Source organism: Heterocephalus glaber, unplaced genomic scaffold (assembly GCF_053883595.1).
Source record: "Heterocephalus glaber isolate CG9 unplaced genomic scaffold, H.glaber_assembly_v1.0 deba00001072, whole genome shotgun sequence".
NCBI classification, from domain to species: Eukaryota; Metazoa; Chordata; class Mammalia; order Rodentia; family Bathyergidae; genus Heterocephalus; species Heterocephalus glaber.
The window spans coordinates 5,742,586-5,757,487 of NW_028258189.1; positions in this window are offsets into that span (position 1 = coordinate 5,742,586).

Consider the following 14,902-nt stretch of genomic DNA (forward strand, 5'->3'; position numbering starts at 1 on the left):
GGGCAGACCTGGGCCCGCCCGGGGTCCACCTTCTCCCGCGTGTTCGGATTGGCCTCCCTTCATCTGACCTAGATCAACCTCCCCATCCTAGGCCAAGAGCGCTCAGCCCGCCTGAAAGAAAGAAGAGAACAGAGCTTTGGACTTTCTTTTTTTTTTTTTTTATTACGGGGCATCTTGCTAGCTGCAGAGACCTGCATACCGCATACCGGAACGGCACCTTCGTTTGCCATTTATGTCAAAATGCAAAAGGCCACCCTCACGCTGCAGTCTGTTTCTGCTACTCTGCACGCCCGGGGGAATTCCTGGCAGAGTTCCAGCTCCTCTCGACCCTCCAGGGAGCTGTGGGCTGCTCTCTCCTGCTCCAGGTGGGTGGAGGGAGCCCAGGCCCGCGGCTCAGTCTCCTCGGGGAGCAAACAGCTGCTTCGCAGATTGGTACGAACACGACCACCCCAAGACAGCAGGCTCCCACACACCAACGATGAATGAGGACAAGATGAATCCGGACGTCTTCGTGGCAACTCAGAGCTACAGTGATTCCGCTAGGCGGAATCCAGAGTCCGTTTCTTGGTGAGGCAGGGAGGAAGCTTTCTACTCATGCCCGCTGCTTCTGGCCTTCTGTGACAACAGATTTATCACCCCTGATGTTTCGCTTCCTTTTCCTTTTACATTTTAAGGCTTTACTAAAAACCAAAGTTAAAAGCACAAGCGCAGGTCCAACATAGGGAAATAGTTACACATCAAATCGGATGGTATCATTTCTACACGATACAAAAGTAGGCATGACACACTCATAAATTATGCATTAGACATATAAAATATAAATATACAGGAGAATTAAACTATAAATCTCTTTAGTGTGTCTTTAACGTTAACTAGATCTATTCAAATAACAACCTTTGGGCTCATTTACGTGATCTGTCTGGCAATCATTTTTTTCCTATCTTTTTTTGTGTGAGGGTCTTTGCACTAAGCTACATCCTCAGCCCTTTTTCAATGTCTTACTTTGAAACAAGATCACGCTAAGTCACTAAGTTGCCTAGGCTGAGTTCAAACTTTCGATCCTCCTGCCTCAGCCCCCCAGAATGCTGGGATGACGGATGTACACCATCAAGTCTGGAAAACCCATCCGTTTTGCAGTCACCAAAGAAATATCTCACGCTCTTTCAAGTGTAGTATATGCTTTTTAAAAATTGTCTTTATTCTCTTGAAGCAAGATCAACATAGTCTTTTACAGTAAGCATATGGCAAAAATTGTCACGGCAGATTCATTGATCCCCTTTGCTTTCTTTAAAAAATGTTGATTAAATATCCATTTTTATCCAGCTGCAACACGAGTCCAATTCCTGTAGGTTCCTGCCAAACAGCACAACAGATACTTGAAGCTCCTTCTGCTGGTCAGCATAGACCTCTGCCGACACATTAAGGGGTCACTGGCGATCCGACATCTCTCACTCCCTACCCACTCGGAATTTGCAACAACCCAGGTCTCTAAGACCCAGTGCGGGGCTGAAAGGTTGCAATCAGGCACGGCACCGTCTTCCCCTACAAAAAATCTCAGCGTCTTTAAAAATTCCTCAAACACAATAACCTTTTTGCTTTTTCCCTGACATCCCTCAGCCAGCACTATGTCATATCCGCTGCAAAAAAAGAGACAAATTTAGCATCAGAGAAACTCCCCGATCCAAATGATTCCTGAAAAATCTCTCTTCTCTTCTCCAAAAGTGGGCCACATGGGTGTGGGAAAATATTGAGTCCGTGTAGGGAAAATAACAGTTTGGCTTTACCAAGTGATATCAAGACTTACGCTCTGCAAGATCCATCCTGCGCTTGCCATTTACGAACGCTTCATTAAGGGCTTTCGGGTCCTCGATGTGGGGAGGGAAAGGAATTCCAGAAATGAGACTTCATCGGGTAAAAGCATATACTAAGGTGGCAGACCAGAGCTACACTCCTGCAACTCACCTCCATACGGAGCAGCGGCAGTAATTCTCTAGCTAAAAGGTTCAAGCCAGAAGTGCACACTCGTGTGGGCACACACACACAGCATACCTAGCAGGAGAAGAAATAGGAGGAGCCCCGGGGAGGTTGCCTGAACACTATCTTGTCACGCCATCCCTTGTACATGTGGGTAGACACAAAGCTTCCAGGGGTGGTGGGAAACATCTCAGGATTCCTGGGGCTCCCTCCACGCAGCAGGTTTTCTTAGGTGACCCCTTTGGTTTTCTGGAACTCAGACTAGAGACAGGAGCCAAGCTCACCCTGGAAGAGTGCCCAACATTCTCCGACCCAGAGGAAATGGGTCTTCGATTTTACATCCGGCCACCACTTCAAGGTGCTTGGCTGGCTCATTCCGTACAGTCCCTGAGTCCATGGGCTTCCGAGGCCAGGTGCCACTGTTAGTGAGGAAGGTGTGCAAAGTATAGGCTCATGTGTTGGCCAGTGCGGTAGGAACGTCCCAAGCTGGAAGGGTCCTTGCTAGAGGGAGACCAATGCCAGGCAAATCTGTTCCTACCAACACTTACGGTCAGGACCTGTGGGTGCATCTGGATAGCTCTTTTTTTCTGGAATTTGGTTACACGGGCCTGAGGGGAAAAAATATAGCTGGTTGACTAAGGACCCCACTTGGTGGTTTTCTTTCTGCAGAACAAGAAAGCAAAATTCATAGATGGAAAGGGACAAGGACCCACGAAAGCTCAGAGTGCATTTCCGGACACAACTGCTCAACACCAGGGTGGTCAGATGCCCTAAGAGAATGTGTCAGTTTCAGAGCATCCCGCGGGGAGGTTCTCAGGCTGATTCTGAGTTTAGCGACACACAAGGGGCCGTCAAAATACACAGTGAATATTGCAACTTTAAAACTATTACAGTAAAAGACACATTGCCTCCCACTGGCTTTGACCTCATTAAACCCACCGTCCTGGCTGCGTCCCGCAGCAGCTCTGGGGTCCTCTTTCCTGAGGGCTTCACCAGGCGTGATCACAAACGCGGTGACTGTTCTGCCGAGCAACGTCCAGCAGAAAGGCAGCTCGTGAACACACGACGCTGTGTCCTCCTCCACCCGAGTCACCGCAGCTGGCACCGTGCGACTCCCGGCTCCTCCCCAAGGTCAGGATGACCCGGAAAGGTCACTGATCTGAGTCCACTCGGGACATCGAGGCAGCCGGGAAGGTGCAACTAAAGACCCTCAGGAAAGAGGACTCCAGAGCTGCTGCGGACAGCAGCCAGGACGGCGGGAGGAGGGTGTGCACAGCTGGGGAGGAGCCGAGGGGATTTGTGGCAAAGTGTATTTTAGGGTGAGAATTTTTAAAACTGAAAACAGTCACCGTAATTTCCCTCACACCGATAGATCACTTCACCTAAAGCCTTGTGTCTTCTCAAATCCTCACTGCTGCTGTAATCATGGAATTTCTCTACTTATAGACAAGCATTCATCTAAGCTAAGATCCACACACCCAGCTTTGTTCTCTCTCTGAATGAAAAATATTTTGAAAGTCTGTGTTTCTCTGAAAAAAAAAATCAAAAGTATTGAATTCATGTGCATTCGTTTATGGGAAATGGAATTCAAACACTGAATGTTCATCATTCCCTCCTGCTCTTTTTTAGCTTCTGGCTTCGCTTTTGCTTTTTTTTTTTTTTTTCTTTTAAATTTTTTTGTCCCAAAAGCACATCCAAAAACAACAAATAGAAAATAATTTACCAAGCTCTCTCTCTTTAGGTATTTTCATAATCTAAGGTGTTGGGCAATCATTTAAAATTTATAGATGGTATTTTTGCAAAGGAAAAATATATAACCTCTTCATGCACGTAAAAACGGACTTAGAGCCAAATCTTAAAGTGTGTCTGTTCCGAATGCCAAAGGAATGAAAAATCCAGGTTCTTCCCTCTTGGCTAAGGTAGAAATGCATTAAATTATTTTTATGGGTTTTGCTAGCCACACTTAAAATGAGGGTGTGTGAAAGGTATCTGACTTACCCAATTAAAATGCTAATTTTAGGAGAGGGGATTTTAGATTAAACCCAGGATCTTCTTCCTGAGCTACACCCCTCGCTCTTTTTTAAAAATTTATTTTTCACTCTGAGATGCGGCCTTGCCCAGTCAAAGACTTCCCCAGGCTGTGCTTGAATTTGTGAGCCCTAACCTGCCTCAGCCCCCCAGCCTGCTGAAATTACTGACAGGTAAAACGATGTTTGGCTTACACTTGTCATATATTGCAGTCTATAAAACTCACGTGTGATGCCCACCAAATAATTTTTCCCTTTCTTGCTTTCACCTCTTCCCTGCTTTAGTGCTACCCAAATGCCTCTCCATCAATGCCACGTCCGAAATACAGAGGTTCCCTGAATTAATGGTTCAATTTGCTTTTCCATTTTAAAATGACACGAAGACGTCCCAGAAGGATCATCTGTTTTTCGCGTTGGCTACACTGTCTCAGGAACAGCACGAGACATTCCATGCAGCATGATAAAATAGGCTTTGCAGTCCATGGTCTTGCCAAAGTGCAGGTTAGTGGAAGGTAGGCAGGCTCTGTTGTTTAGTGCATGGGGTCTCTCACAGGCGTTTCTGACTTGTGGTGCTTTCGTGTGGACGTGACCTCATTATCAGCTGAGGAGAACCTGCAGCTGCTTCCAGCATTCACCACAACACAGGGTCATCGTAAGTAACTTTCCCTGGGGTCTTCAGTGCCTGTCGTTGGGGCACTGAAACATCAACCTACTCTGTTTATGTCCAGCACCAGTACTCACTGCCATGATTAAAACATAATAATAGCTTTAGAAACATCCTTAGCTCACCCCCTCTCTGACAACGAGACCCAGCGTCTTCTCCTCTTCCACCAGGCTTGCAGCTCTCCTGATCCAGATGCTACCAGCAATGAACCACATCATGCCTATCAATTTCTGTCCATAGCTATCAATTTGTCTCCCTTGTCTCTAAAATCATTATTTTACATCTCCCCAGGTCTTTCTACAAAACCCAGCATTCCTCCTCACTTTAAGCTAAGCTCCACTCCCTTCTTCCCTGATTCTTCCCTTCTCTGCTTCCTGATCACCATGAGGTGAGCTTGAAAATTCCACACTGGTCTTAGGTTGGCACACTCAGCATCTTCAGCTCTGTTACTGCATTCTCCACTCCGAGTTTTCTTTCTTACCTGTTCCTTCCATATCCTGTGTGTCTCATTGGCAAGTTGGATAATTTTCTACTCCAAGAAGGCTGTGTGTGTGTCAGATAAACTTGTGTGTGTGTGTGTGTGCATGTGTGTGTGATTACACAGCTTTGGATTGATCCCAAGTTTTCCTAACAAATGTCTACTTAGTGAAGTGAATCTCAAGATGCTTTATTCATCACACTTTAGCAGCCAGGACTCTTCTATTCCCTTGCAGTGTGTCGTGTGCATATATACGTGTGTGTTCCTGCATGCTCCATAAGACCTTGCCTGTTAGCCAGCAGGTCTTGGGAGATGTCCAGTGCTGAATATTTAATAACAATCACAAGCATATAAATTCATGATTAAAAATAAGGAAAAGAGGGGGAAAAAGAAATGAAAATTACGCTCCATGAGACTTAATCCTCAAATCCTAATCCCCTGGGAAAAAACCCAAAAGCAAACACAAATATCTCCATTTCTTAAAAACTGAACTTGAGGCTCACGATGCATATACACATTTAGGAACTCCTCAACTGCTCAGCAATTGGAGCAAGATGTGAACCGGGTGTTTGGGATCTGACCTCTTTCGGGCTGTGTCACCTGACACCTATTGAGCTCCGAGGAAATAAATGGGATTACAAGGGCCAGGAAAACTACCATCCTGAGAAAAGGTCAGGGCACTTTTCTGAAAATGGACACTTGTTCTGTGTCCTAAGATTGATGAAAAGGAGAGAAAAAGTAGGTGGAAGTTGCTATGGTCTGAATCAAGTGCTCTCAAAATGTATGTGTTAAAGCTCTGACCCCGGCGACCTCAGAGTATGGTTGTTTCTTGGTCTCAGCTTCATCTATGGATTTGATTTCCACAGTTCCAATGACTGTCAACCAAAGTCTGAAAATATTAAATGGAAAATTCAGAAAGAAGCAACCCATGTTTAAATTGTGCGCCATTCTGAACAGGATGATAAAATCTCACACTGTCCACTCACACCTTGCTGGCAATGTATGTCACATTTTTTGTCAGGCGTATCCATGCTGTATATGTTACCTACCCACTAGTTACTGTGTACCTTTCTTACGTATCAAAGTGTCCATCATGGTATTTGTGTACCTGTGTTCAATTCACCCTTATTTTACCTAGTCATGGACCCAAACTGCTGACTGTTCAGATGTAGCAAAGACACGACTTCAAGTTATTTTTCTAAATATCATTTCCTGTCATCCTAAGAAAGATGAATACAGTGGTACAAGATATTTAGAGAGATGAGACGGAGAGGAGAGAGGTGACCTTCACATTACTTATTACAATATGGTTATAATTTATTATTCTGTTTTATTATCAGTTATTGCTGTTAATCTCTTCACGTGCCTAACTGATGACTTAAACTTTATCATAGATGTTCGTGTGAAGGAACATATAGTAATACAGGCTGAGAAATAGTATAGTTTCTATGATTCCAAGCCCTCATAGAGGTTCATGGGATAAATAATATCTACAGTGGAAAAATGCAGACGAGGAAGTTGCATTTGGAGATGGGGTCTTTAAAGAGGTAAACTGAGTCCCCAGGGTGGCCCCGACCCCACAGGGCTGGGTCCTCCTGAGCAGAGGATGGGAAGACTCGGACACACACAGAGGGACGTGCGTGTGAGGTCACAGGGAGCCCAGGGCCGAGGCCTCGGAGGAGCGGGCACTGCCCACGCTGGGCCTGGGGCCTGCAGCTTCGGGACTTGGGTACGTCCAAATTATCTGAGGGACAGAGTCCTGGTAGAGACGCCAACGCTGGATCCTGAGAAGCTAAAACAACCCAGCAACCAACCCCCCCATTTTTATTATCATTCTGCAAACGGAGTTAGTTAGCAACGATTTTCACCCCAAACCTGTGCAGAGCGCACTTGGATATTCAATTTAGTAGTGAATACTTTGCTTGTTTTCTTTTTCTCTCGGCTTGAACTTCTGTCCCCCAAAACGAATTTCCATCCGAGGCGGGGGATGGTGGAGAGGCTCAGGAGCATAGCGGCCTGCACACCTATCTTTGGCACGGTAATTAATTGAACAGCCCGAAAACGACTTTTCCACATTTGCGTATTTTCCCCCCTGGCTACGAAGTGCTCCGAGGAATGCAGAAGAATCCGTGCGTGCCTTTCATCCTATGGACTTTCCGCTTTGCCAAAGGATTGCCTAGGTGTGGAGGAGCTGGAATGACTCTTTTCAGGGAGGCAACAGATGCATCTCATATTTATACGTTTTTCTCGCCAGCTGTCAGGACTTCACGCTTGTTCCTGCTTTCCCGGAATTGATGGGGAGTGGAAATGGTTTCACCGCGAGGTCAGGGGCGGTGTGTCCGAAAGAGCCAGTGATGTTCCTGCTCGGTGAGCGGGGACATTCCTCAGGACGGGCCCCGCACCGGGCTCTGTGGTCCGCTGACCTCGTGCTGTGAAAGACTGCTAGGGTAGGTTTGCAGGCGTCTGTGTTTGCAGGACCTAAGGACACGTTTCTGTGGGGAGCTGGCGCATCAGCACGCTGCACTTCCATTCCTTTCCATCTCCTCCGCCTCCTCTCCCTGCCTCCTCTCTTGATACCCTGCCCATCGGAGAGACAGCTGCCTTCAAATGGTGACGAAGTGGTCATCCGGTCTTTAGGGTCGGTCAGTACCCAACCGGACCGGTGGCTTGCGGGAGGGTTTGCCTGTTGGTGCTTCCTCACATCAGCAGATGGACACGCTGGCTTCCTGGGATTCCGATTGGGAGGAAAGATGGTTACAGGTGATGAGATCCGAAGGGTGGAGCCTTGTCTATTTCTTTAGTCTGTGATACAGGTTCAGAGTTTCATAGGTGTTGCGTATTTAAAAATATCACAGATCTCCTCTTCAAGGTTTGCTGGCTGTTATGATCTGGATATTTCGGGCCTGCTAAATTCCTGTGCTGAGTCCACGCCCCAGGGTGGTGGTGTCAGGAGGTGCTGAGGTCCTGAGGGTGGAATGTCATGGATGGGATCCGTGTCCTCCTCACAGACTCCAGAGAGCCCCCCGCCTTCCACCAGGTGAGGATCTTGGAGGCCCAGTCGTGGGGGCTGAGGTCCACTGCACTGGTCTCTCCCTGTCTCAGTCCATCGGGGCCGCCATATGCAGTCCCACAGCCCGGGTGGCTGACAGACAGCAGAGCTTGGTGCCCAATCCTGGAGGCTGAGGTCCGAGGTCCAGGCATGGCAGAGCCCGTGTCTGGTGAGCCTGCTTCCCGGGTCACAGGTGTCACCTTCCTGCTGTGTCCTCACCTGGTGGAAGGCGGGGAGCTCTCTGGGGTATGTGAGGAGAACACGGATCCCATCCATGCGGCTCTACCCTTAGTACCTTGGCACCTCCCAGGGCCCCAGTCCTGACATCACCTTGGGGCTGAGGATTTAAATACAGAAATTTTAGGGCCCAATAAGCATTCAGTCTGCAGCACACACACCTCCCCCCACTGCACACATGCACACAAGTGTTTTTATAAATGTAAACGTGTCTATATATATTATGCACATAAAATAAATGTTATGTGCATAACTGCATATATGTAAAATAAAGGTCATGTACCAAAGCATTCACAATTTTTTACATAACATAGTTAACCAAGTCTAAACAATTTTCTTCTTGTTTAGCATACATGAAACGCATCAAAATTAGAAAATGTACCGGTTAATTAATTCTAAGTAGCAAACTGCTCCCCAAAGAGGAGCTCCATGCATCAGACGTGAGAGTATGGGGATACACACATGCTGGCCACACTGCTTTCCTCTCCTTGTGGACCCCTGGGACCCCAGTCCCACGGGTACTTGGTCTTGGTGTCTTGCTCATGGATTCCCTTTAAAACTCCCTTCCTAAGTACCTTTCCTTCAGGTGGGACATGTTGGCCATCTGTATTTCAGTGCATTCTCATTATAAAATTTTTTCGCATAGCTCCATTACCTTATTATTTATTTCTGTCAGCCACTACGAATTGCTGGTGGCTTTTGCTCCCATAAGCCATATTCTTGCCACTCTTAAGAGACAGAAAATATATATTTTTTTTCTTTTAATAAAATATCCTGTTGAAATCCTTCTGAGTTTGGCATGGTGGCACATGCCTGTAATCCCAGCACTCCGGGAGGCTGAGGCAGGAGGATCACAAGTTTGACCTAGCAACTCAGCAAGATCCTGTCTTAAAATTTAGAAAAAAAGGGCCTGGGATTTAGCTCAGTGGTTTCGCCGCCTGCTGCACAAGCGCAAGGGCCCAAGTTTGATCCCCGGTACCAAAAAAAAAAAAAAAATTTAGAAAAAAAGCATTTCAAAGATGTCTTAAAATTACATATATATATATATGTATTTAAAGGACTGGGGGTGTAGCTTAGTGTTCAACCATCAGAATACACACGTTCACCCAGAAAAAGAGAGATTTCTCAGCTCATCTGTTATTATGTCCTCAAAAAACCCTGTGCCCTTTGGATCCAATGCAGGATCCTTTCCTCGGTAGAGTTTCCAATCAATCAGAGATAACGGCAAGTGATATTTCCTCGACACGGCATTTCAGTTTTCATTCTCACCAGAAGTCCCAGCCCTCACTTTGCTTGCAGACATTTCATCAGTAACCAGAACTTTAAGTTCTGCCTGAAGAACTGAGCATGGACATCATTCTCCACAAACCCGAATCAGAATCCACGGTAAACCATGCTGCTCTCCAAGGATTCTGTGAAGGACATTCGGTCTCCTGGCTCTGTGTCTACCCTAAATTATAATTCTCACTGACATCTCACAACATGGGAAACAAAAAAATAAAACCCAGAATCTAAAAATCTTTAGATTTCAACTTCCGTGTTTCTGAGGCACTCTGACGTGGCATGACAAGCTTCCAAACTTCAGCTGGGTTAAGCTGGATGGAGCCTGTGAATCTCGGGGTGTGTGGGTCGTTGTCCTAGAATGTGACCATGGAATGCAGGATGGTTGCTGAAGCCGGCATCAGACATCGGCAGAAACAAAACATCTCACCCAAACCCTGCAAGGACAGTGGCTTCCGCTTGAGCAGCAGGAATTCCTGTGTTGCCAGAATTCACGCAATTATCCCACTCAGTTAGACGGAGGGTGGCAATCAGCTCAGACCTCAACACTTTTCTCAGGCATGGTTACCATCTAGAGTCCCAGGCACAAACTTTGAGAATATCCTAATGCCGGGAAACCTTGGGGTAAAGGTAGCTTCTTAAAATCTTAGACCGTGTGTGTCCCTGACCCCCACCAATACAGCAGAGACTTGAGGCTGTGGTTGGCTTCCTTTCTTTGAGAAATTTTTCCTCACCTCTGCAGATCTTACTGGGTTTTGGACAGCATTACAGCAGGCTGCTGTCTGCCCAGGAATGGGTCCAAAGGGTATATATATTCACATATCATCCTTCCAGCCACACGTGTGAGACTCTGGAAGGCATCCTTGGCTCTACGACATGAAGCTATTCATGCGTCCTCACGCTGTTTCCAAACCAAATATAGAGACGCACATTTATTCTGAGGTCAGCAGCATTCCATGAGCAAGACACACACACACTCTCAGACACACACTCCACACAGAAACACACACTCACATGTGCATGGTTTCCCTGTACTTGTTCTTTCTTTCTTTTTAGAGAAAATCTTTATTTTTTGCACGTAATTAGAAGGTACAATGTAAACGGATACAAAGAGAAAAACTTACATCTTCCAGTTGCAAATACGGAAAGATATCAGATACTGAATTAGGCTGTAGAGGTTATATAAGCTACGGGGAAAATAATTACAGCGCACCCTTGACTTAAGAACTCAATTCGTTCCCAAGGCCTGGTTGTAGCTCAAGTTGGTCAAAGCAGGCTCAGCTCCTCCACACAGCCTTCAGAGTCTCTCTCCTGCCCACAGGCAGAGCTCAGTGGCCTTAGAGGGACCCTGGCCCAGGATTTCTCAGTGAACCCTACACGGGAGAGGATGCTGTCCTGTTCCTTCCAAAGCTCTTTAGGGTTCAGTCTGTATCTGAGACCATCTGGAAGCACAAGTGGCCGAGATTTGGGTCATAACTCAAGACTTTCATTGTAAGTTAAAATGAAAATGATGGTCGTGACCCAAGTTGTTTGTATGTCAGGCTGGTTGTAACTCGAGGCTCCACTGTAAATCTATAATACCTTGTAGGCTGCAGATGTATGTAGCTCAGTGGTGGAATACTTGCCCAGCATGTCTGAGGCCCTGGGCTGCATCCCTAACACGGGGGCATCTAAAATTTATGTGCTTTATTGTAGACTAATATGATCTAGCTTTAAACCAGAATGATGCATCCAGTGGGAAATAATTAACTACAGAAGAACACATGATAAGCGTCTCTGGAGGGACTCTGCCCGGAAGCCTCCCCCCGTCTTCGAACACGGAACAACTGCACAGGAGTGGTTCGTACAGTGGTGTTTCTGCAGCGGAGCCTGAGTGTGAGGACAGACACACGCTGAGGCAGAGCTGGGCTGCAGGAGCTGCCTCCCAAGCCACTGTCTGCAGACCTCTGCGTGGTCAGCTGTGGAGAGAGCACATCCTGTTGCAGCCTCTCAGCCAAAGCCTAAGGGGCAGGCAGCTCAGCCGCTGCGCTTCTGTGGGCGTGCGGGGTGCACACACCACGCCACGCACGCGCCTTTGCGGGTGTCCATGCAGCCGACTAATCACGCGAGCTTGCTCTTGGGTCTCACAGCCTGGAGGGGCACAGATAACCAAGCCAAGATGTTCAGTGGCAAGAGGTGTGGTGGAGAGAGAGACCAGGAGAACCAGAGATGACGGCCGGTGGAGCAGGTCAGGGGTCCCTGTGGTCCAGAGAAAAGACTCTGCGTGTCCAAAATGTCCCGAGCAGGTGGAAAAACCCGCATGTTCCAAGGGATACACCAAAAGGAAAGAGGGAAGGGACTCAACTGGGGAGAGGAGAATGGACCTAGAGCAGAGAGTATTGGAAGCCCCATGAAAGATCTCATTCATGTTGAACACAGTGGAGATCAGTTAAAAAGAGGAAGGTGGGAGGAAAGATGAAAAACAGGTACATAGCGCACACAGTGGAATATTACACAGCCCTGAAAAGAGGGTGCCCCGTCATCGGTGATAGCAGGCATGAGCCTACAGGGCATTACACCAAACAAAAGAAGAGAGAAACAGAAAGGCAAACACCACTCAATGGAGAAGCTAAAAACGTTGATTTCATAGAAGAAAAGAGTAGAAGGGAGAAAACTAGATGCTGGGAATGGTAGGAATGTAAGGGATAACAGGTACAAAATACAATTAGGAGGAGGGAGTTCCCGTGTTTTAAGGCATAAAGGAGGGACTAGTGTGAACAACAACTGATTATGCATTTTATAGAAGACTAGGATAGAAGGTCATGAAGGTTCCCAACACGAAGAGAGACTATCTCAGGAGGCAGAAGTCCTGATTCACTCAACCTGATCATCCCGCATTGCAGCCTTGTGTGGCAATGTCACGGTGAATCCACGAACAGACACGATTACATAATCATGCTTTTTAAAGGATGAAGAGTGTGGAGCATGCCGTGAGTCCGAGGGAATTTTGGCAACGTTGCATTGGTCCAGGGTGGAGAACGTGGAAACAGCCCATCCCCAGTGGGGCACTCAGGGAGCAGGGGCAGGACCCGGGGGAGAAGCCTGGTGGTTTCCCCACTGTTGGGGGGGAAGAATGGACGCCCCCCCATGAGTGCATGAAGTGTGATCACAAACACGGTGACTGCTGCCGTCCAGCAGAAAGGCAGCTCGTAAACACACAACGCTGTGTCCTCCTCCATCTGAGTCACCGCATCTGGCACAGATTCGTTTTCTTGGGGTGCTGTAGTCATGTGGTAGCCAGGGTTTGCAAGGGAGTAGATTTAGTACAGGATGCATAATTTATAGGGTTATTTTATAAAAGTCACCCAAAAACTCAAATGCAGAAAAGTGCAAGAGATTAACTGCACATGAGAGACCCAAGGAATCCACTCGAGGAACTGCATCCCACGGCAATATCCCACACGAGTCCAGCTGAAAGAAGCCGGGATTTAACTCAGTGTTTCTGCCGCCTGCCTTGCCAGCCCAAGGTCCTGAGTTTGATCCCCAGTACCAAAAAAGAAGAAACAAGTCCAACCGAAGGCCTAGAGCCCACGGCAATGTCTCATGCCTGTCTGTACTGAGGATCTGCACCTGGAAGGCCCAAGGCCAGTGGTGGAAGCCAGAAAACCTATGCTGGTGGGGTGAAGGATTTGTGCCCCCAGGCTGAGGGATCCACACTGGAGCCAGGAAGTGAGGCTCACGGTGGAGTTCAGGGGTCCCCTGATGAGAACAGCAGCCATTCCCAGCAACAGCGAGGCCCCGAGCTCCTCCTCCGACACAAGAACAGCCGAGTTTGCATCAGGAAAACCATGCGCAGAAAGCTTCTCCTAGAAAATCAACAGGCCCCATCTTCCCCTCCAGCTCTCTTTTTATGTCATTGGCGACAATCCCCAGGTGGATCCTCTGCGCCCAACCACGCAGATTCAGTTCAGCCGGGCGTCCCGCGTTGCCCATTAGTTAATCCTCCACAAGTGAGACACGGAGACAGGCAGCTTGATCAGCACGGATACAGTGTCCGGAAGCCGTGTCTATTCTTCTCACGAGGAGTATTTTAAACTATCTCGTGAGGTCGTGAATTAACTGGAATTAATTTAAATTTCCCACGAGATCAATAATCCTTCACCTATGCACCTTATCCAAAGATGGAGAAGACGTAAGTGACATTTCAGGAAAAAAAAAAAATCCCATACATATTTATGTATAGATGCGGGTACACATCTATACATACTCCCTTTTTATTCCAAGTAGTAAGCTTAAACATCAAGAATGTTTATCAAAAGCATTGGGAACGCAGAAAATAGACGCATTCATCTGCTCTGGTTGCTGCAATAAAATCCCATGGCTTGCGAAGTTTAAACCTCGGATGATTCCTGTCCATCCCGGAGCTGCAGGCCCAGGCCCAGCATGGGCAGCGCCTGCTCCTCCGAGGCCTCGCTCCTGGTCTCCCTGTGTCCTCACACGCGCGTCCCTCTGTGCGTGTCCGCGTCCTCCTGTCCTCTTCTCAGGAGGACCCAGCCCTGTGGGGGTCAGAGCCACCCTGGGGACTCAGTTTACCTTCACGGCTCTTTAAGACCTGTTTTCCAAACAGCCATGTGCTGAGATCCTGCGGGTCAGAGAGTCAGTCAACAAACACTCAGTCTCCACACACAATCTCTTTGTCCTTAGCAGCAAAATGAATCTCTTCACGCCAATGATTTCAACTCCACAGAGCGATTTGGGAAATACTGGGACACTAGCAAATCTGTAAGAAAAGTGAGCTTTTATTATATTCCTAATAAATACCTCCCAAGTTACACGTCGACTCCTTCCTCATCATAGAGTTTTTCTGGCTGGAGCTCTGCAGATGGCTGTCTTTTTGGAAAAGTTCCAAAGCAATCCTCACATTGGCTAACCTTAAGCCTCTGCCAGCATCTGTCTTTCTGTCAGGAAAATGAAAGAGCTGGCATATGTGCTGGACTGGGAAGAAAATAACATCACTGTGTTGTTTCCAGTTGCCTAGGTTAATATTAGCAAAAAATAGAATTTGCATCATCTTGGAAATGAGGATTCCTAAAAATCATGTGGAAAGCTTTCCTTGTGAGTGCATGAGGGCCTTATCTAGTCTAAAATCAGGCTGTTACACTCTGATTTGAGAATACGGCTCCTCTATTTCCATTTGAGCAAGGCAGAGGCTC